Source organism: Nesoenas mayeri (assembly GCF_963082525.1).
Source record: "Nesoenas mayeri genome assembly, chromosome: 1".
NCBI lineage: Eukaryota > Metazoa > Chordata > Aves > Columbiformes > Columbidae > Nesoenas > Nesoenas mayeri.
The window spans coordinates 53,363,908-53,387,728 of NC_137541.1; positions in this window are offsets into that span (position 1 = coordinate 53,363,908).

Sequence of the window (23,821 nt, forward strand, 5' to 3'; positions counted from 1 at the left end):
CAAAAGTGCTGCCTGGTAATTATTCCTTATAAAAATGCATGCCGCCATTGCAGCAAATTTGGCATTCATAAGCAATTCCATATTTTGTTCAGCCACAAGACTTTACCTCTGAAAAAAAGTGAGGAGCACTAGAACAGATTGCAGTTTCCTAGTGTGCCCTGACATAAGCAGAGAGTTCAAAGCCTGTTTCTCCTCTATTTTATCGGCAGGTTTTTGGTGCTTTTTTTTCCTCAAGGGCACAGTAGCCCACTGTCAAATCTTACCAAAAAGATGAATTGCCACTGAAATTTGGAAAGCTCATTTAAGAGAAAATGCCCAAGCTAAAAGACAAACATAATGTACACAGGGTAATTTCACACCTCAGACTGGGATACCACTTGACACCAAAGCTACCTAAAGCCAAAAAGCAGAGCTATATATGTATAGGCAGAATTTCTCTCTGTACTTCTATAGTCAGAGACTGTATGGGATCACAAAGTTGCCAGTAGTGATTCAATCAGAGTAGAAATTCCCAGGATAAACATATAGCAGATGGCTGGAACTACAACATACATGCTGCCTTCATTCACCCCTTTACTATTCATCCTGAAGTCCCTCTTAACTAAACTGTAATTTTCAGGAAATTGCAATGATAATTGTAGGTAAATGAACAAAAATTAAGCCTAATGCAAATGAACTTCATCTATACAATATGAATCATGATGTAGCCCTGGTTTTTTTTGTTTGGGTTTTTTTTAATGCAACTGATCTGTTTTTACATGCAGATATGAGCAGATAAATAAATATATAGACACAACAACTGCACAAACATAAAAGCTCATGATGGTGCCCCTGCACACAATAGTGTCTATCTATCACTTGCATCCCCCTCTTCTCAAAAATCACCCCTTCGGCTAATAGAACTATAATTAGGAGCTGGAGGTTCGTTACTGTGTCACTTGAATGAATTGATCTGCAGTGAGGCTTCCAAAAAGGAACGTGACTTGTAGAGTGAAAAAGGCCTTAAGCAAGCAGTCTGCAGTGGACTTTGTAACCAGCAAAACAGTTTCACAGGACTGAAGTATCGTGACATCTGCAACAGAAACTTGTTTAAAACTAAGCATGTGTTAAAGTGAACTGGAAGTGCTGTTATATGTAAGAAAACAACTTTAATCTAGTTTGAAAGTTGGGGATTTTTGGTGTTTTGTTTTTTTTTTTTATGGAGCAGGGAAGACAAACAGCTTTTGTAGAGGGTTATTGTTAAGTCAATCAACTTCAGTTCCACGTGAATTACAACAATAGACATTTAAAAGTAGAATTATTGTTTGAAAGGGAAGAAAATATTTTCAGAAATTGAAATAGTCTAGTAGCTGAAAAACAAAAAAAGTTGCAAACCCAAAAAGCAGTGTTTTATAATTATATTTGTTGGCATACAGACAGGTAAAAAGGTTTCCTTCTCTTGTATGTAGTTTTTCTTGGGCCAGCATATTATACTGGCTTATTTTGACAGTAAAGTTATATATATATATAGGGCAAATCATAGTCTAATAAAACCAGCAATATAACAGGCTAATAAATCAAGTCCATCACTCTGCCTGTGTGCAGAGTGCTTAATGTCTCTGGCACATTTTGAAGCGCCCTATTTATTCAAGGAAAACATCATGCAAGAGCCTGACGTGTATCATATACTGTGATAGACAGACACACACATTACTAAACCTTGTTGCAAAGCCTCAGTTTGTGGCAGAACCCAATGCTTATCTAACCTCTGTCATTTTAGCAGGCACTGACATTGATCATAATTATTATTGCAGATAACTTCAGGTTTGCTCATTCACCCTTCCCACCAATCCTTTCTGTGCTTTGGAACTGCTACTTTAAACAGTTTCTTGAATTAACACAGCAAGACTGAGGATAATACAGCTCTTCTTTCACATCAGATTCTAAACTGAAACAGGATCATGAAGCTACATAGCCAGAAAACAAACTGCACTTAACTTACTACAGAGCTATCTTCCAAATGAAGTAATCAATCAAAAAGAAAATAGAACGGGTCTCCAAAACATTGCTGATTCTCTTTGAACATGTTTTATAGATTAGCCATAGACATCACATGGACCACTAAGCTGACCTTACTTTTTAAGAATCACAGAATTACCTTCTTCTAACAAACATCACTCTTATTCTAGTTTTAGTTACCTGGATGGAAGAGAAGCAAACAAAGGACTAGAACCAGTCTAACTAGAAACAGGCAGGTGCCAACAAGAGCTTTAACACTGCAAAACCATCAAAATCAAACCTAGAATCCTCTTTATCTACATAGGCTGGGTTGTTAATAATGGGTAAGATACAAGAGAGACAATCATAAGTACAGAAGTCTTACCTGGATATGACCAGAGTCTAGTGATAGAGTAAAAACATGTACTTATTGTGAATTCATGCCATTAGATACCCGGACACCATTTTCACAAATGCTTAAAATATAAACCTAGATAGCATACCTTTTCATGGCACAAATGCCCAGGGATTCCCTTCAGAATAATTTGTATGGTAATTGAGATCCACAAACATATTATAGAATTCAGGATCTGAATCATGCACCCTAAGGACAACACTGGCTGAAGAAAAACAAACCCAGTTCTCCACCAGATTAATCTAGTGCCCAAATTTGTGAATGACTTGTGATGTGAAGGATGTTTCATAACAATGAGTACTAGTTCCCTAATTATTTGGATTCTTTCAAAGCTTCTTCCTATAGAGGTTCAAGACTGATGAATACTTTGGAAGCTTAAGCAGCTATTCATTTTATTAACCACAACAAGAATCAAAAAACAATTTGCCATTCAACAGTTTTACAGGTGCTCTGGCACAAGCAGTTCCCACTAATGCAAATTATAACTGTATTTATGCGGCTTGATTCAAAGGAGCTATAAGCCTGCAATTCTCAATGGTGTTGGCAAGAAATAGCTCCCACTGGAATCACCAGAATCTCTCTACTTCCTTCTGGGATATCGCTTTCTCCAGTGGTCTGTAAAGCATCTAACACAATGCTGCTTTGGTTGAGAGTTATTATTCTACATTTATTCTGTGGTACTGCCATGAAACTCTAGCTAAGACCATGATTTCCTGAGCTAAGTACTATATAACAAAGAGCGAAGTTCCTTTCCTGAGAATTTTAGCAGTATTCTGTAAGTCATGGGGAAAACCACTCAATGCATGGGAATCTTATCCATGCTCCTATTCATCACCACAGGACACTTGAGACATTCATTTACAGGTAGACCCACATTTGCAGAGACAGACAAATATCTAATCACACTGAACACTGTTCAAGTTTCTGTGCAGATCCTGCCCTGTTACTGCTCAAGCCTCCAGGGCATTTCAGCTTTCCCCGTCAAAGTTTGCAAGGCCTTCCATGGATCAATAATTTCTATCCTTGTCAGGGTTGAAAAAACTTACAACTTCTCTCTAAGGCAGCTTCAGTTCTGAAGGAAGCGCACATAAGACAACTAGAGTCCCCACGCTTCTCAGACTCTGAAGGAGGTTGTATTCATCTGACGTCCATGTCCAAAGGTGGCCAGAGGAAATAAGGAAAGCATATGTCTGTGTCCTGCTGAGCCCAACTTTCAGCTTGGATCTAGCAGGCAAAGGTACAATTCCCTGTTCTGCCTGACTTGGAGCATATGCACTGGAAATGCTACAGAATTTATGATTCTGCATAGAAATGAGGGTTCTGCTTGTTGCATCTCCCACAGAGCAGGAAGCAATCTAAAAATAGACCAACCGAGTAAATCATACCGATTGATTTTGGCAAGTACAGACTTAACCCCACCAAGGCTTTTTAGGAGAACTAGAAGACAGAAGAAAACAGCTTTCACATTAACCAAAGCAGATGGAGAGACCCAAAACAAAAGGTCAGGCAAGGGTAGGAAGTTGAACTGCCAATAAAATTTAAATCAAAAAAACCCGACCACACACAAAAAAAAGGCTTATATATAAGCAAGTAAAGAGTACCTTAAAACAATTTTCTAGAATTCCTACTTTTCTTTTCTTTTCTCCCTTAAGTAGCCTGATGTTGGAGCACTTAAGTATAGTGCCATGTTTCACATAATAACTATTCACCTATACTGCTGCTTGACAGTCCCCAGCACAAACCCATACACCTCTCAAACATGAATGCAGGATATTTAGAAGACATCCTGATGTCCTTTCACCAGTCACTATTCACATGACTGATACTAGTGCTAGACTACTATGTGACTCTTTCACAATCATAACTGGCTGTTGTCAGACTGGATTCAGAAAGAAATATCACTACTGCTAACAGAGCAAAAGAATAAAGAACGTGGGAGAACACACCGTTTAACCACTTCTGGTAAGATTCCTTAGGCAAAAACTAAAGCCATACACTTGTTAGGTTCTCAGTACCAAAAATAGATGAATCTTAGACGTGCCAGTACCTGGTTACTGCCATCTGACATGTCCTCACCAAGCAGCGCTCCAGGACAGCAAAATGAAGGACATGCTGATCTTCCTTCACAGTTGCTGTGGGTGCTGCTTCTCTGCCAAAATCCACTCCCAACACTGCCTACATGAAAGCTGCTTCATCTTAAGCTTTTTCCATCAATGGCCTATTTCATAAAAGTCTTATGACCTCACAGCTTCTTTTTTTAAAATATGGCCAAAGTCCTCAAAATAAACTTGACATGAACAGATAACTTACTCTGAAATACTTCATTCACCCAAATCCAAGACATCTTCAAATTTAAAACACAAGTCTGTAAACTCTCACAGATTGTTTCAAGAAATACTTCCTAAACTAGAGGCTAATAGAGCTCTTGTATTTTGTAATATGGGAGACAACTAAAAAGGAGGAGGAAAATGCTTAGTTTTCAAAGATCTTTCTCTGTGGCCATGTAATTTGAACAAAGCAATCTACTAAATATGTTTTCTTTTAACCATAGTGCATTACTAGGATGAGCTATTTTTCCTTTTTCTATGCCTCTGAAAAGCAACTAATTTCTTTTCCTTACAGCATTGCTGTCCACATGCAACAAGAAAAAATACTGAATTTTACTGGATTCCCTCTGTTTCAGATGCAGATCTATTTTGAATTGAGAATAAATAGTTTCCCTAATTATAACACCATCTGAAGCATATGTAACAGCTCAGAAATGGCACTGTGAAAATCTCAAATAATAAAAATATGTTTGATTGTGTGGAATAACTACCTCAAATTTGCCTGCATTCGCTGCCAGGCAAGTGCAGGTATGTGATCATTCAACTGTGACAAACAGCACCTAAGGCAACAGCAACAACTTATTTACATGTCAACATCAAAAATTATTCTCAGTTTTTAAATACTCTGAAGAAAATAAAAAATAAAAACTTGTTTGGATAAATAAGGTAAATAAGGCACATAAGCTAACTAATTAACAGTCCACAACATGGATTCATCACCCATACATAAAAAAGGTTGCAACTAACCTTTTTTTTTTTTTTACTTCGAATTGCAGTGGCGAGTTACAAGGTGAGATAAAATTATGGGTTGTGAGATGATGAAGAAAGCATGAAGGGCTATCTGCACTAATGGCAGCCCAACCAGCCCACAGTCCTGAGGAAACTACAGAGATGAGCAGTGTGGCTTTCCTGAAAGCTCTCCAAATGACAACCCCATCATTTGCTGAGGGGAGGAACTATATGTTGTGGCATATCTATATGTTGTCATTAACGAAGAGGTTATAAATTTGTAAGCTGTCACATTCACACTGACACCTGGCAAGACAGAGGCCAAAAGCACTCCAGGACAGCACGGGCCAAGCTAGGCACAAGCCCAGGGGCAGCTTGGGCCTGCCATACCCAAGTGGGGCTGTGGCAGCAGCAATGGCCCCACGGATCCCCAGGGATCAGCAGGGATGAGGAGAGAAGGCAGCAGGGCCAGAACCTGCCTGGCAGCCATTGCCCAAGGCAGCCCTGTCAAGGCACCAGCCTGCCCTGAGCTCCCAGGCTTGCTAAGCCGCCTGCTTCACCTTGTGCCCCACGTCCACCATATCAGCTTACCAAGCCTTAGTCTTTGGCTCCTGCTTTGAGACACACAGTCTTTAAGGAACAACTGGGTGCTGAAGGTTCATGGGGTGAAGGAGAAGCTTGACTACCACATGCTGCTTCCCACTGTGGGAAGGACTAGCACTGGAATAATACGTGCCAATGGTAAAAATCGCTTCTCCTCCCCTGCACCACCACCAGCCACCTGAAGGACTTGTGCAGCAAAATAAAAATATTCAATGATAAAGCACACCTGACAACAGGAGAAGAGAATGAGAAGTGATGTTTTCCCCTGAAAGCCTTTCTGCAAGGCACAGAGGAGATGGTGGTGGGGGATCATCTCTTCAGCGCTCCGTTTCTATTTCCTTCAGCACCCAATAGAGAGCCTCTTGGCCACCACGTCTGCTCGTGTTTAATCTCTTCTTTCTGTGTGCTGTTTATTTACCTCCTGCTTGTTTGTTGGTTTGTTTGTCTGACACAATGATAAAACCCAGATTTAGGTTTCTAGCTTTGACTGCAATTTTCCTCCCATTGTGAGCATCCTGCAAAGGGCTCTCCTGCTGGAACTGGTTTGCCTCCTCTCCCCAGCTGTGAGGAGACAGGCACTCACTTCGCTTCCCCATGGTCCTGAGGAGCAGCAACAGGAATTAATTTCATTCACTGTGTTGAGTCCTAATTACTATCCCATTAATGAGATCACAGAAAAGTCACACCTTACTGTGGTGGCTTGGCAATTTTAACAGTAATGAAAATCCCTGCTTTTTAAATAGTAAAGACCAACATTAAATTAATATCTGAATCGATCAAAATTCAAAAATAAAGCTTTTTCGGTTTTAAAAAGAAACCTATCATTGTGATATTCAACATCTGAATCATTTAAATTGGAAACAAAAAATAAAACAATGTGAAATAAGCATTCATAGCTAATAAAAACATCTCCCCAGATGGAAGTGTTTCAGATCATTTACATTAATGTGCTGACTTACTACATCCAAACTAGAACACATCTTACCTTTAGGTATTTTTTGCTCTTTTGTTTGTTTGGGGTTTTGGGGGTGTTTTGGTTGGTTGGTTGGTTTTGGGTTTTAATCATAAAGAATCCCTGCTTTTGATTTGGTTTACTTACTTATCTAGCGGTTAGATATTCAACCCAGCATAGGCTACAGAGCTAAATGAGACATATCCAGTGCCAGTTGAGCTTGATAATTTCCTTATACTGATGAAATAAAAACCAATATAATCTTTAAAATAATAGATATTCAGGAATATTCGGTGGGCCTGGCAACTGACACAAAAAAAGCAGCTTAGAACAATTGTTCACTTTGACCATACTGGAACCTGTAATCATACTGTGTTCAAAAGCAGAAATGCAGACAAAGTTTTAGTTACACTGCTTTAGTTTACAACATTCTGACCCAATGTTTGCTGCATAAACATTTGTAATTCCATGTAAATCGAGTTAACCACATACTGACAGGAATATCTGTTAATTTCCTACGTGTGTTTGTTACTTCCCTCCTCCCCCGCCCCACCAAGTGTTTAAAATTGCTGTCTTAAGAAGCCTAATGTTCAGTTACAGGAAATAAATGCTATGTAATTGGAAAAATGAATTATACATGAAAAAATACAAGACCCTCCACCCTAAAAGGTTGAAAATAGGCAAGCATTTCTAATATATGAATTACAGAGTACAAAAAAAGATTTTTATTTCTGCCAATATATTTCATCTTGGTAGCTGCAACTATTATTAAAACAAAAATGTGCAATAACAAGTGGTCTTGTAGATACATGTTTGACCTGCATACATTTGTGTACCTCACAATGCTTAAAGAGAGATGCATTGGATAGGAAAACAGATGCTTTGTGACCTGCCCCAACTCACCCTCACTGCTGCAAAGGCACTGAAGAGCCACAGTGAATCATCTGTCAACCAAATCATAGAATCATAGAATAGTCTGGGTTGGAAGGGACCTTCAAAGGTCATCTAGTCCAACCTCCCTGCAATGATCAGGGACATCTTCAACTAGATCAGGTTGCTCAAAGCCCCGTTCAGCCTGGTCTTCAATGTCTCCAAGGATGGGGCGTCTACCACCTCTCTGGGCAACCTGGGCCAGTGTTTTACCACCCTCATTGTAAAAAATTCCTTTCAAATCCAGACCCTCAATAGACTTTTCCACAATAAGAAGAAAAGTGGCTTAAGGAAGAATATGGAATAAAACAAAGTATGTTATAATTTTTCTTTAGCAAGTTATGCAGAAAAAAAAAATGTAGACTGTCAAGCAATGACATACAGGAGGGACATCAGAACTATCCAGTAAATACTCATTGAAATTCTCCCAAGGCAAATACTGCTTTAGAGTTATCAGCTGTCATTGTTAAGTGTGAATTCAGGCCCAAGTGACAGTCACAAGTTCTTGAAAATTCAAATATTTACAAAGAAACTTTTCAGAACAAACTTGCCTTGAACAGAGTGACCTTTATATGTTGTTGGCATTAGAATAAATACTTGTAGCTATTTCCAGAGCATAGTGATTTGCCTGGAAATTTGACTTCAATAAACTTTTGAATGAATAAATAATCTTTTCCTATCCCTTAACTCTTTTGTCATAGGTTAAAATAAATCAAAGATATTTCATTTTGCGCTTTTTCAAGGCAATACTATATTCTCGACTCAAGTACATAGCAATTGTACTAATGTAGCATCATGTACTTTGAGGGGGGAAAAAAAAAGATGGTCTCAGACTAAGCTTTCAGTATTTTCTATTCCTTCAACAGTAGAAATAGTGACTAGAAATTAGATTGGTACATTAAGAGGATTTTGAGGAACTAGGTTGAAATGGTGGGGGGAAGAGGGATTTTGTTTGGTGTGGGTGCTTTGTTTTGAATAAAACCAGAAAACCAGGGAGAAAAGAGATAGCTAAACAAATTTTAAATCCCTGAAACTGCAGACTACCTGTATATTTAATAATTTAATTTAAAGAGATTTCCCATTTAATTAAAGATAAGACATAGTTCAATGCATAACTCTATAAAGATATAATAACCAGTGGCTTCTGATATTTTTTTTTTCCTTTAGTGTCAGGCTTGTATATAGTAGATAGCTATTCATTTAATTAAAATGTTCAGGATATTTCTGTGATAAGTAATACTTTTTTGTAGGATTTCAATGGTGAGCATCTGTGCTGTGATAGATCTATGTGCATTATCCCTCTTACTATATTTTAAAATATTAGCTTTGTTTAATATTGCAAGTCTCTATTAATGTTTGAATTGAAAACACAAGCAACAAAAGTTACATGGGTGAGTTGTTTGTTACTTGTCACCTGGGCCAATGATTCAGCCCATTACTACTTCCACTGCACAAGATGAAGAAGTACACTGTATCATAATTCTCTGTTAAGTTCTCTAATTCAGATTTTGGATATTTTGCAATCAAGTGTTCAGCATAAATATCTGGCACTTGAAAAACACTGATCACAGAAAATTTTTTTCATTAAAAAAATTTTCTGCTTAATTGATCATCTATAGTTAACAAGAAACTTAAGAAATGGTGTCTTGTGTCCCTGAAACATCTGCATTGCTTTAAAATTTGAAGTTGGTATGTAGTCCAGTGAGTTATTAAGTCACAAATTAAGCTGAATCTTATTCACTATATATAACTGCAACCAGATCATCTGTGTTCTGCCTATTCATATTTATTTCCTGTTATCTTTAATTCTGAAAACAGACATTTTATCAAGTATTGAAGAACTCACTTTTACCCTACATCAGACACCACAATTCTTCCTGACAGATGTAACGAAAATAAGTAATGTTATTTGTCACTGGTCACAGTCAATAGGTTATTGAATGTCTCAGGATTTTTTTCTGAAGTTTTTGCAATATTCTGGAACTATCTGGTAGTGAAAGTAAGAACAATGCCACAGCCAAAAAAAGCATAACAATGCCAAGGGGAAAAAACAGCCTGAATATAATGTTCAACAACTGAAGTCCATGGCAACTTCTAAAGAGATTGTGCTAGACATCTTGTGCAGTGAAGGGAGGAAATGCCCAGTAACATCTCTTGCTGAGCTCTGTATCACACTCCCATGCTGGAGTAGAGATGGGAAAAGGCAGCATCACCATGACAGGTTTCAACTCCAGCCCAGGGAAGGGGAGGAGCTTCCATAAGAGGAAGACAGATAATTTACAACTATTCAAAGAAAACTGCTTTGTTTGTGAATAATTCCTCTAACATCAACTCCATTCACTACAGTGGAATTTTCTTTTCCAAAGAAAATGAAAAGATTAGTCTAAAGCACATGTGAGTATGGGAATGTTACAGTTCTGCTGACCAAAGGAGCATTAGCTGTTCTTAATCAGCCTCTTGGCAGCTATCGTACTTTAAGTTTCACATCTTGTTTTGATAAGGACAAAACTTGTCTGCCTCCTCATTTCGAGTAGCCCTTAATACATCTTGCACCTTTTTGATGACAGCATGAAAAGTACTCCTGGGATAATAATATACTTATTTCCAAATAAGCCTGCCCCACAAGACTGTAAAGGCTTATTATATCCTATTTAGGAAGTGGAAATTGATCCCAAGTGACTAAGTGACCTGTCAGGGGGAAAAAAAAAAATAAAATAAAATAAGGAGGGAGAACCACCTTTTACAAGTTCAGACCTACACTATAAAGTAAGGAGACTCATTACAAACATGACACATTGGGAATCCTGAAGAGTTATTTCAAATACTCTTCGAGTCTAACAGTCAGACTGAAAATGACAAAGCTGAACCTGATTTTCCACACCAAGCAGCTTTTCCTCCCCTGGCTTGTTATTAGATGCATTAGTATATTATACAGATAGGCACCAACAGGTGAGTTATGGGCATTTATTAAATCAAAATTGCTTTACAAAATGTCCAGGTAAGGCAGTGAGCTTGTAAGAAGCATTATCTTGGGAAATAAAAAACCACAGCAGGCACCCTTTTCTTTGGGCATCTTTAATACTTAGATGTTTTTCATCAGAAGGCAGTGGGCAAAGTCTAAATTGCAGCAGAAGGTTACAAGGAAAACACTAGTACATGAGTCTTTTACTACATCAGATCCAAAAATTAAAAATGTGAGCAATTAAAGTTAGTTAGATCCCTCTGATAAAGATAAATGAACTGTTAAGTGATGAAGGCCACTTTCTTCTGCTGAGTAATACACATAATTTGAAACTAATAGCCTGTTCTATGACCCTGTCTCACGTTGGACAGACAGTATTAACCAAGAATCACATAATTCAAGGCTGAGAAAGGCCAGGTCAGGACCCCTAGTCTGGCTTACTGTATAATGGTCCATATGATGTGGGCCACCACAGTTGATCTGGGGCTGAAAGCAAGAACTTCTGACAGACTAGCACAGGGCTTTGGAAAATGTATCCAAGCTTGATGCAACCAAGATACACGGACACAGATGTTCATTTCAGTTCCACAGTTTACTTCATTGACAAGGGAAAAATTTAAATAAAATGCAGAAGTCATAAGAATTCAGTCCTCAGGCAGGGAAAAGAAATCTAAGAAACTGTTTAGGGAAACGATTCTCCCGAAACAAATGCATTTTTCATGAAGCAAAATGAGAAGATGGTATTTGCTATGAGAAACCTTGGGCTGTCTTGCCTTATCCTCAGAATACACAAAGAAGCAGATGCATTCAACCAGCAGTGTCAACTTCGGACACTGGAGTAAAAAATGCTATAGGACATTTCTAAGGGGATTCTGGTTTCTCTCTTTTGGAAGAGTTCAGCTCTGCAGCAGAAGCAGACATTTTCCTCTTGGATCACTATATCTGATTTCCAGTTTTTCATATCTTAGGTATTGCAGGAAGCAATAATCATAATGAACAATGTCTACCCACATTCAAATTATTAATTGCAATCATATAATAATTTTCCAATATTGCTTCAAATAAAGTGTGAATACATTTTGCATTAATCTGTCTGAAAAATAGCTCATGAATAATTCATTTAATGATAACTCCTCCAATCAAAGAGAGAATTATTTAAACACATTTTACTAGTGTTAGACTAACTCTGTTCATTATTGCTTCACTGAATTCCATGTAAAAAATGCCAAAATTGCTCCAAATTCTGCTATTATTAGCAACTGAATATATCTTACACCAAAATTTCCTGCTCAAGGAAAAAAAAAAAGTCACACTATCTGCATTAAAATTCCCTACTACTATCCAAATATATACATAAAAACAAATAAATATGTATCTCTGAGGAAGAATGGGAGGTTTCTCGATAGACTTAGGGATGCAAACTCAATGGGAGAGAGATGCATCCCAAATGCATTTTCATCCAAACAAAACCCAAGTTTTTGTACGCACATCTTCCGATTGTGGTTTTGAAAGTTTACCCCTTGGAGCATACCTGGCAGCAACTGAAAATGCTAAGTGCTCCAAATCCATTTCGTCTAATCACAACTGTGACATCCTTGCCTCTGTCCTCCAGGAAGGATTCTGAGGCACACACCATGTGAGGAAAACTGAAACCAAATTGATTATTCATTTGTGTTATCATCTGCTTCTGGATTAAATGCGAGGCTTCTATTACATGGCAGACTTTTGATTCACTAAATCCTGGGTTTTTTACTTTGCTTTTTCAGATTCATTTTTATCCTTCTTTTTCCCTCTTGTGCAGGCCTTATTGTCTTCCTTTTCAACTACAATTATCACTTTTCAATACTAATCCTTTTCCAAGCAGCCTAGATTTTCACCCCTTTGTACTGAACCAGATTCCTCAACATTTGATCCAATAAATGGCTTATTTTACCCTCTAATCCCTCATTTGCCACCTCTGCATACAACCTGGATCTTTCCCTACCTAAACAAGGCATTTTCCATACTCTCATTACCCCTTTCTTTGTACTTCTCACCTCATCTTCTCTAGTGCATAGGATTACCAATTCCTTTTCTGTCCAATAACCTTGTTCTTTTCTTGTTATACCTTTAATCTTATTCACTTGAAATATATTTCAAGCTTTTTTTCCCCCTCCTATTTAATTCATGTTTAATGCTCAGACTTTAGCTGAGCACTTTGAGCTTTTGCTTTGTATGGCATAACAAAGAAAATAAATGATAATCACAAATAGTACCAAAATACACAAACCAGAAGCATAAAAGACTTGTTCCAATGGGTTGTATGAATGCATATAGTGTAGTTAAGCTATACTATTTCCTTGATGAGCTCTGATGAACCTCCCTCTGCAGCAGCACACAAAATAGAAAAAGGCTTCGTTCCTACTGGGCTGTATAAGCATAGAGAGGAGAGAAGTTTTTCATGCCTCATGTTGAGTTAAAATTACCAGCTATTTGTAAGGGTAGAACCATTTTTATTTCACAAACAACCACATTTGGATTAGTCAGCCAGCATCGCCAGACAGATGATCTGAGTCCTATGACAGCCAAGTCTATTAAACTCCAAAGATAACTTGATGCATGCTGATGTTTCTCCCTAAGTATGGCTCCTGTTTGTATGAAAAACAGTAAAAAGATGCAAAGAGAGAACACAGGGAACAGTTAAATCGGACAAAGTGGCATTTATTTTAATACAGATATTATACACAGATAGCTTTTATAAAGACAGAAGAGCTTTGTCCACTTCCCTGGCACCAATGGCTTCAAATTAGACAGTAAAGACTCTCCATCTTTAGGCAGAGAGCCATGGACAGACGACATCAGAGCGTTCACATGCCAGATCCTACGTCCGGGCAAACAGTTCACAGGGTATCACTGTTGTCCAAAGGAGCTGGTGGCCCTGGGGCCACAGAGAGCTGCAGCAAGTTGTGTGTTCCCAACCTGATCCACACCAAAACAGAACTGGTGAGCGGAGCTGGGCTCCTGCACCCCAAGAGCTGGTGTGAGAGCCAGCTTTTCTGCTCCAGCCTACCTTCCCAGAGGGTGCCTTTGTGAGTGACCGAGCTGACAAATCTTTGGTCAGAAATACTGTCAAGCTTTCCCAGTATGTTTATACCCCAAACATTTCCAGTTTACACAAGACACAAATAGGCATGGCTGTAGCAGTACTCTGGTTCATTTTCAGGTTTGTGACATCTGGCTCAACCAGAAGTTTATACCACCGAGCCGACATTTCTTCTAAGATGGGTCTTTAAAAGCAAACAATATACACTGTACTTGGATTACATTCCTTCAGAACATCTGCAGCGGTACAAACATCCTGAAAGTAGAACAGCTTGCAAGGATTTAAACCTGTGTTAGTGTTAGTTTTATGCTTTTACGATTTCATGCAAAAAGCTATGAATAACCAAAACCATTGGGGTAAGAGAGGTTAATGTGATTGATTTGCCAGACTACATGCATTTCCATAATGTTGAAATGATAGATTTTTTCCTGAGAAACATAAGGATTACTATCAGACATTTAGAGGGCAAGCACCAAGGAATAGAAGCATGTGAACCCTTATCAGAATATCTTTAATGTGCACTATTGTTAGAAATAATGTAATTAAGGGTAGTAATATGGACTTCTCAAATACATTATGCTAATTTATTATCATTTTAAAATTATAATTAATATATTCAATTATAAGAAACACAAAGGAGATTCAACAATTACATGGCATGTCTTTGTCATGGTGAATATCTTTCAAATTAACATAGCAGCTCATTAAAAACAGCTGATTTTATGGAAAGACATATAACAGTTTAATATATACTTCTACTGACAATAAAGTCAAAATCAGTGTACAGTAATATGAAAGAAGACACTTGCATCCCACTTGCTTAAGCTGGTGTGTTTTGTTAAACCAACGTAACTGCATTCAATTGTATGAAAATGGGGAAACCATCTTCCTTTTGCACCACTTTTTATTCTTTTTTTTTTTCATGGAGTTAATTTACAGTGCAGCTCAACAAATATTCCTACCACACTAACAAACAAATGGCAAATTTCTGTGGAGTGGCCCAGGGCAAGCAAGCACTTCTTGAAATGGCCTCATCATCAAAACCAGAGTCTCCTGCAGTACCTAACCTGCATATCTCTGTGTTCAGGGAAACTGCCTAAAACATGCTCTGAAACATGTTTATCCAAGTATTGCTTGATCATTAAGAATTACTTTGGATCTAAGCACAGGTGGTAAGTGGTTTCAGAATAAACAGGCATCATTCATAGAGTTCAATTTAGACTGGATAAAAAAGCCTTGCCTTCCCACTTTTATTTAAAAGGAGTCCAAGCAAGCTGCTACTGGTTGAAAGTTTATCTTACTAATTGCCTTTCTTCCACCCCAAATGTTCTGTAAATAATCATGTTACTGCATGTCTTTTTAAACATAGCAAGCAAAATGGATAGAAAATGAAGCTTATCTTAATTCTACAAAATATATTAGGAAATTATCGCTTACATATTTCTGTTTTACATAGTAGGAGAAATTTGGTATAAAAAAAGGAGGAGTAAATGTAAGCATTTAGTTTTGGGTGAGTTTCTCAACAGCTTAAGTAGCTCTTCAAAAGTCATTCAAAATATTGTATTTAAGAAATCCCTGATGCCTCAATTCAAACAGAATTTGAGGTGCAAGTAAACTCTGAAACTAAAGAGAAACTGGAATTGGTAATGAAATCTGTATTTACTTTGCATAAGGTCACCTACAAATGCTGCAGACTCACTCAAACATCTTTTCTTCCTGCAAATTCTGAAAGTTTGTATTCAATATTTTTAAGCAGATGCTGCATTCCACTTAAATGCATGCGACTTCTACATACAATATAAAACAAAACATGAAAATCACTTAATTTATATAACCTAGTTTAATGAAATAGCCTTTAAAAAACATCAGTTTAGATGCTTCCTGATAAGTAAGATACCAGTTACTTTAAACAGACTCCTGTATCACTACTCTAAGATCTTGAATAAAGTCCCTTTCATACTCATTGTCATTGCCAAGAAAACAATCACAGTCATAATATTATGGTCAAATTAACATTATACAGTATGCAAAGATAAGATCACAGTCATATTGGGGAAGGACTAAAGCCACGCATTTGTACCCATTATGTGAACAACAAATTCTTCAAGACTCTCAGCTTGGAGCACTTGCAGTTACAATGGGATATGTTGCCCAGCATCATTCACACCTTCCAGTAATCCTTTGAAAACAGAAACTTTCAATTTAAGAGGCTACAAATAGCACTGACTATAACTTTGCACAGTTCAAGCTGCTGCTCTTTTTACGGCACCTTCTTTGACTGCCCAATATAGTATTTCACCTCATAGTAAGTGAAGCAAACTGACACTCAATTCTGACCACAGGAGACAAATCTGAGTCTTGTACAAAGACCTGGCAAGACCTGGCAAGCATTTTCCTGCTGCAGGTGCTACTGGCCTCTGCCCTTCAGGAGCTGGGGTACCTGAGGTATCCTATAGCTTTGTTAATGGACATCACTTTTCTTTTTTTCCCTGTGGGTCATATCAACTATAGTAGAACCTGATATTTTGAAGGTAACATACTGGAGAACAAGTGATTTTATCTATCTTAATACTACGAAGTGGATGCTTTTGTGCTTTAAGCTAGGGCAAAATCCAACATCTAGTCAACAGCACCAGGGGTAACTCACTGAGTCTTGAAGAACTTTCAAACCAGTTGTGAAACTGCTTGGACAGAGCTAGGGAAGACTTTCAAAAAGCCCTCATGAGAATCGGGCCACCAAACAGAAAAAGGGAAATCCAGTTGGTCAAGCTGTGCAGGAAGGTTAAGACTGGAGGGTTCCTCTTTCCAGACCCACAGGAAACACAAATTATTTATTTCTCCCACACTGTCTTTTCCATATAGTTTTTTTCCGACCTTCTTTGTATCTCATGTGAATGACATACTTGAAGAGGCAGTTAGAAGAGTTCTCCCTGTCCCAAGTTCACCACTGTGTTTTATCTGTACACTTGGAAATGAAATCAGAGAACAGAAGCAAAATCTTTATGGGGAAGGTTATTTAACAAATCTGCTGTCAGGCCCTATCAGGTCATTTTGTTCTGTCACTTCATATTTGTCATTTGTTCCTAATGCTCCCTGGTCTCCAAGTAAAAGAAATATTTGCTAGTCAACACACAAAAATAAGTTAATCACAAGTAATTTGCAAGGACTGAACTTTTTACAGCTGCTCTTTCCCCACCCAGCCCTTCCAATATGCTTGTAAGTCAAATATGAAGCTGTGTTAGTGGTAACTTAATGAGTTAATACCTGATAATATTATGCATTCTGGATTGTAACTTTTCCTTAAGGCAAAAAAAATATCCAGGTCTTAAAAAGAAAAATAAATAAGGGAAAGGCCTACTAAACACCCCTGAGTAGAAAACAAGAACTTCCAAGCACAGTCTTCTTCAGAGCTGGCCATCAATATTCAATAAATCATTTGGTGAAATTTGGTATTGGCCCCATCCCATTAATTTGCAGCATGGGGAGGAAAAAGCAAACAAACAAACAAATGAACAAAACAAACAAAAACAACAACAAAACACACACACACATTAAAAAAAAAAAACCAAAACCAAAAACAAACAACAACAACGGTTCAGCAGTGATTTAAAGAGATGACTACAGAGAAGATCAGGAAAGGGTGGTATCTTCACTCACTGGAGATACTCCCTGCACTCCTAGTTCTTGCCAGGTATGATATCTGCAAATACCTCAGTATCTTGCAAATGAATGAGATCGCACATATGGCCTGTGAAACCTCCTAATTTTACTTTGGTAACAGAAGAAGATTGCTACAGCAATCATATCCTGGGCTGTATCAAAAGAAGTGTGACTAGCAGGTTGAGAAAAATGATTCTCCCCCTCTGCTCTGGTGAGATCCCACCTGGAGTACTGTGTCTGGCTCTGGAGCGCTCAGTAGAGGAAAGACATGGACCTGTTGGAGAAGAGCCAGAGGAGGCCACCAAGATGATCAGAGGGCTGGAACAGCTCTGCTGTGAGGACAGGCTGAGAGAGTTGGGGTTGTTCAGCCTGGAGAAGGCTCCAGGGAGACCTTATTACAGTATTTCAATGCTTAAAAGAGGCCTATAAGAAGAATGGGGACAGACTTTTTAGCAGGGCCTGTTGCAATAGGACAGGAGGCAATGGTTTAAAACTAAAAGAGGGGAGATTCAGGCCAGACATGAAGAAGAAAGTTTACAATGAAGGTGATGAAACACTGGAACACATTGCCCAGAGACATGCTAGATGCCTCACCCCTGGAAACATTCAAGGCCAGGCTGGACCGGGTTCTGAGTAACCTGACCTAGTTGAAGATTTGTCTGCTTATTGCAGGGGGGTTGGACTAGATGAGCTTTGAAGGTCCCTTCAAACCCAAACTATTCTATGTTACCCAGGGGTTGATAAGCCTCAGTGTGTTCAGCCTTGGACCAGCACAGGTTGAGAATCTGATGAACTTGAAGGTCTAAGAAACGTGCCTATTCTCTGTCTAACAAATACAAGTGCTAGCAACAATACCAGACATTTCTTATTCTAAGGCCAAGATCTTTCCACAACCTGCCTGGCACTAGCCTATTAATGACAGCAAGGAGAGAGCACACCTTGTACACTGCTCTCTATAGGAATGTGCTAGTCACAGCGTATCAACATTAAGGCCAAGAAGGACAGCTACACTCTTCTGACTTATGTGATCCCTTCCTGCCTCTTCAGATAATGATGTCCGGGCACAGCTCAACAGCTTGTTGACAAAATAAATCGAGTGGCCAGTCTGTGTCTATCCCAACACATACAAGCATTCAACCTGCTCCACCTTAGCCCTCTTCTCAGAGATGACAGACCTTTGTATTTAAAAGCAACACAGACATGCATTTGAAATAAATATCCAACTACCAGTTCACAATATTTTCAGGTCTGCCTTGCTCAACAGGGGTTTGTATCCACTGTACAACGTGCCATATTCTAGCCAATACATATTTTCATTCCTAGCTTTATTACATATAAGGATAAAATGCATTTTCAGAGAGTAAACATTATCTACAGTCCTTCTCTTAGCTACACTTCCACTACCACATGGAATGAATGTTAACACACTTTTTTAACCAAGTTAGAACAGACAGTTCCAAATCTAGTCTTAAGCTACTGGAATAAGGTATCCAGAGAAATATACAGTTTCTTCTAACATCTTCTCCTGTGCAACAACTTGAATAAGGCCATTTCATCTGAACAGAGCACACAATCATCCCTCAAATAAAGCAGATATATGTTATATCATCCTACTTGCATTTAAAAAAAAAAAAAAAAAAAGGCACACCAGCAAAACCAGATTTTCTGTAGGCAGAAGAGGGGAGGAAGGTGACAGAAGTTGCTGCTCTCTGAAGAAAATTGGAGCACGGAATTGCTTAATCAGTCTCAGTTAAGTCTGAAAAGGAAAATGCAATAGCTTTGCTTCCCATGGACTGCATTTTTCATCCACTTTTTAAATTCCCAGGAAAGTTGGTTGGATTCTTTCCACAGATTTCATGGAAGGCTGGATGAAAGTTTCTCTACTGTAACATCAACCTTCCCATTCATCCCAGTTCACTGGGATATTTATGCATGTCCATGCCACAGGGGAGAGTGAAGGAATATTTGGCTGAGATGTGCATTTTCCCCACACACAAATATAATTTCTAAAGACTGAGGCAACCACACTTCAGCCATTATAGATACATCTGCTATATCTTCTGTTAAAAACTAAATCCTCTCACTTTACTACTAAAAAGGTACTAAACATCTATGAAGCACCTTAATCAAGTTTCTACAATCTCACATTACTGCTGGCAAGCAACAAAAATAAGCTAGTGAAACATCCAGTGACACAGAAGTATTACATTGCTTTGTTTATTTTATTACCACAGCTATTCCTATGCCACATGCAAGAACATCAGTGGATTACAGCTTCACCTCCTGCCTCTTACCCCCTCTCACACCCACATCCCAATCTGAAGGTCATTCCCTGGGTTATAAAATGACAACAAACAAACATTTTTTGGTGGAGATTAGTGAAACACAAATCAATATAACATGAGAGAATAAGAGAAAAGCACGGTGACAGTATGAAGTCATGGACTTTATCCTGCCCATTTTTTATACTCCAGAAACACACGTGGGACGCCCGATGTGCCTACAAAAGCCCTGATGGGACTGTCACTGTTAGCATCAACTAGAGCTGCCTTTAGCCACCCTTTGCTGTATGAGAGCTAACTAAATCCCTCTTTGCCCTATGTTGAGGATGGGATACCTTCCCAAACCACTTGCATTTAGTACATTTCACTGACACCTGAAAACTTGACCCAAATACTTGCATTTTCATTCTATCTCAATAAAACCAAAAAGGAAAAACGATGAATATTTAAGCCCTGCCTTATCTTTATACAAACTCAATAAGTTCTTAGAGACCTTTTTTTTCTTTCCCATGTGACTGTTACCAAATCATACTTTTAAGTAATAGAATTACATACTGATGGCATGTTCTTCCTAACAGTTGAATTTGATTTCTCTTGTGATATTTTAATAACAAGGTAAAAACAGCATACACATAATAGCAGGCTGAGTAGTTTAAAAATAAGTCTTCTCTTCAACAGTAATAATAGCAGCACATTCTTTTCTGCTGCTTCTTTATGTAACGACTTTATTTGGGTACCAACTGTCAGATTCATGGAAACATTTTGAAGAGTGAGAATGTTGAAATACTTTCTATAGCAGTGATCACAACAGTCATGAAGATGACAGCAAATGACTTTTCAAGAGAAATGCAAGACAGAAAAAGACATTTCATAAATGTTCGTCACATATTACCCGCATAACTTGCCGCTCCTAGCTTAAGATTTCTATCTATTTGAATTCAACTTTTGTTACTTACAAGGAAGAAAACATACTTAATGCGAGGTTGTATATATACATTTTCTCCTTTTTTTAAGGTATCATTGGAATATTAAACTAGGTTCTGACACTATAGCTATGGTTCTTTTCATTCATTTATTATGGAGTTTCAAAGATTACAATGGTCAAAGCATCATGTTGCATGTGTTTATGATGTATTTCACAATAGTGAGAAACTTCAGTACTTTTTAAAAATTGCTCAAATTTATTACTAAGGTAAAGTAGTTCGAGAAATACACTCTTACAAGAACATCATTGTCATTAAAAATATATATATTTTAACATAAACCTGCCATAATTTTTTAAACTATGAAAGAGGGTTTCCACTTTTCAAACACATCATGTCAGAAAACACCTTGGAACTAGTTGATAAAATTCTTTCTGAAGACATAATGGGATTGATTTAGAGAATCTGGTAAAGGATATTTACCAGTTCCTCACAGATATTCACACAGCCCTCCCTTCTCTCCCCAGATCACAGAGATCCCTGAAAGGCTCCTCATTAGGGCTTCCCACTGTCAGAGGAAACCTTACATGTTTCCTTCAAACTGAAGATGTTTCATCTTTTAACCTAATTCCCCACTAATCTCCTTTCAGTTTCATATATGCATGAGGTGGCAATGGACTTTGCCCAGAATGCACTAAAGCACAGTTAACCTCACATATAATAAGGACACTTTAATACACAATACATATTAAATGCAGTTATTACCAGCTTGTTTGATGACTTCAATTTATAAACAGTTTCAGGGCTAATTATTTTCTGATTCATAGATTTCACTTGCACAGTGAGGCCCACACTCAAACAGTATAGAAGAAAGAAAATGCAATCTGAACTCAGCCAGTGTCATGAGGGATGAGCAAGATTTACAACACAATGATGATATGCAGTGATAACTAATTTCTGCTTACATACATAGTATATTTCCTCACTGAGGAAAGAAATACATAGAAGAAAATCATCATCTCCATGAAACCTTGAAAAATACCTGTTTTCACATACTGAAATTTTAGAAGTATAAGCAGAAGGAAAAAATACATTTTTTTCTTGGTAAAGAGCAATCTCCTTTTTAATAACTCTTATATTACACCAAGTCACAACAAACTACATAATTTATTATGAAAGCCAGCTAGAACTGGCTTTTCAGACAAAAATCAAAAAACAGTTATGTAAAATCCCCCAAATTATGAAAATTATGTTTCAGTAATATGAAGGTATAGAGGTTCTGATATATTTTTCCCAAGAGACCAATATGCCCCTATGCTTAAGTTAGGCAATGGCAGCCCTTCTCTTCCAATAAACACTGTAGAAGTGAGATGTCAAACGACCATGATGAAAAACACAGGGACTAACAAGATCTCATAACAATTTCTGAAAAATAAGGAAAAGCAGTAGTCTCACATTACAAAACAAAACAAAAACAAAATACCTTCTTAGATTCTCACTAGGTTTTTGAACTCCAGCCCTGGCCCCAGTTACTTTAGAAAACCTATTAGAGTCCAACCATCACCTCTGCTTCTGTGACCTAGCCCAACTTTCATAAGATTCTCATAAGACTTCTTTCCATCCAAGGTATCTGTAAATGGATCCACATTTCAATAATTCAGAGGAAAACTAAAATGTTTCCCAAAGATAACGATCTCCATCTTAAATTGCTGGTGATCTAAAGAATATCCCAAATCATTCCATTTTGCAATTCTATAGTGAGGTTTCACTTACAATTCTGATTCTCTTTTTTCTAAAAAAAATATATTTTTAGTTAAACAAGTTAAAATGAATTACAATGATCTTTTTTTTTCCCCTGTAGAAAAAGGCTTTTAGTTTGAGGGGTTTTTTTTAGGATAATTTTTACTACTTTTTTCCCTTCTTTTCAATGTCATCATAAAGAAAGGAATCAGATTTTTATAAAGACAAAAAGGCAAAGCTTTTCATTTTCTATCATATGCGTATCATTTGAATAAGCACATTCCTTTATAGAACATCAACCACAATGAATAATTATTCCCCCCTCATTTCACAAAACTAAAATGGTTAGCTGGCTTATATATGAGACTTTTTTAGTGAAGGGACACAAATCTCAGATGTTTCCTTTGCATTCACTTGACAAATCTCTTTGCTTTTTTTATTTCACTGTGTCTGGAAGCTCTGAATTCTATTTATATGTAGGAATAAAACCGTTCTTCATTTCCTACCCAAAGGTCTCTTCTTGACAGATCTCCATTACGGTTTTTCTTCTGGAAAATTGGATGTCTTTTATCTTTTCTTACCATTTGCCATGTTCCCAAGTATCAGTCTTTATATAACATCATGTATTTTCACTCAGCTATATTCCATTATCCTTTACAAACATCTTTGTATATGTGTCCACATTGCTGAGACAGTGTTCATAGCAAAACCAATTGAGACAATGGCAAGTTACACTTTTGGTTGCACTCTGATGGTTCTGATGTGCATACTTTTCTCAGCAAATAAGAAATATATAGGAAGACATAATGGAGGACAGGGATAAGTGGGGAAAGCATGTTTCAGCCCAAATCATAGGATTATAAAAGGACTTAGGAAAAGACCTCTGAAAACTGTCTAGTCCAAGGCCCTGCACAGCATGAAGCTAATTTCAAAGTCACATTAGGCTGCTCAGGTTCTGCCAAGTTGTGTTTGAGAGGCCTCCAAGGGCACCCCAACCTCCCCACGTCACCATATCTAGGCTCACATGTGCTGGTGCACCACAACAGTCTCCAGTTCCTGAAGAGCTGAATGACAGTATCTGAAGAGAATGTCTGAAGAGTCTCCTGACATTGCACTCTAATACTACATTTATGTGGTTAATGGCTGTGGAAATAACAGGTAGCAAGTACAATGTCTACAGGGTTGTTTAATATTCAAGTGACGCAGAATCATAAGAAGATCATAAAATACCTAAAGAAG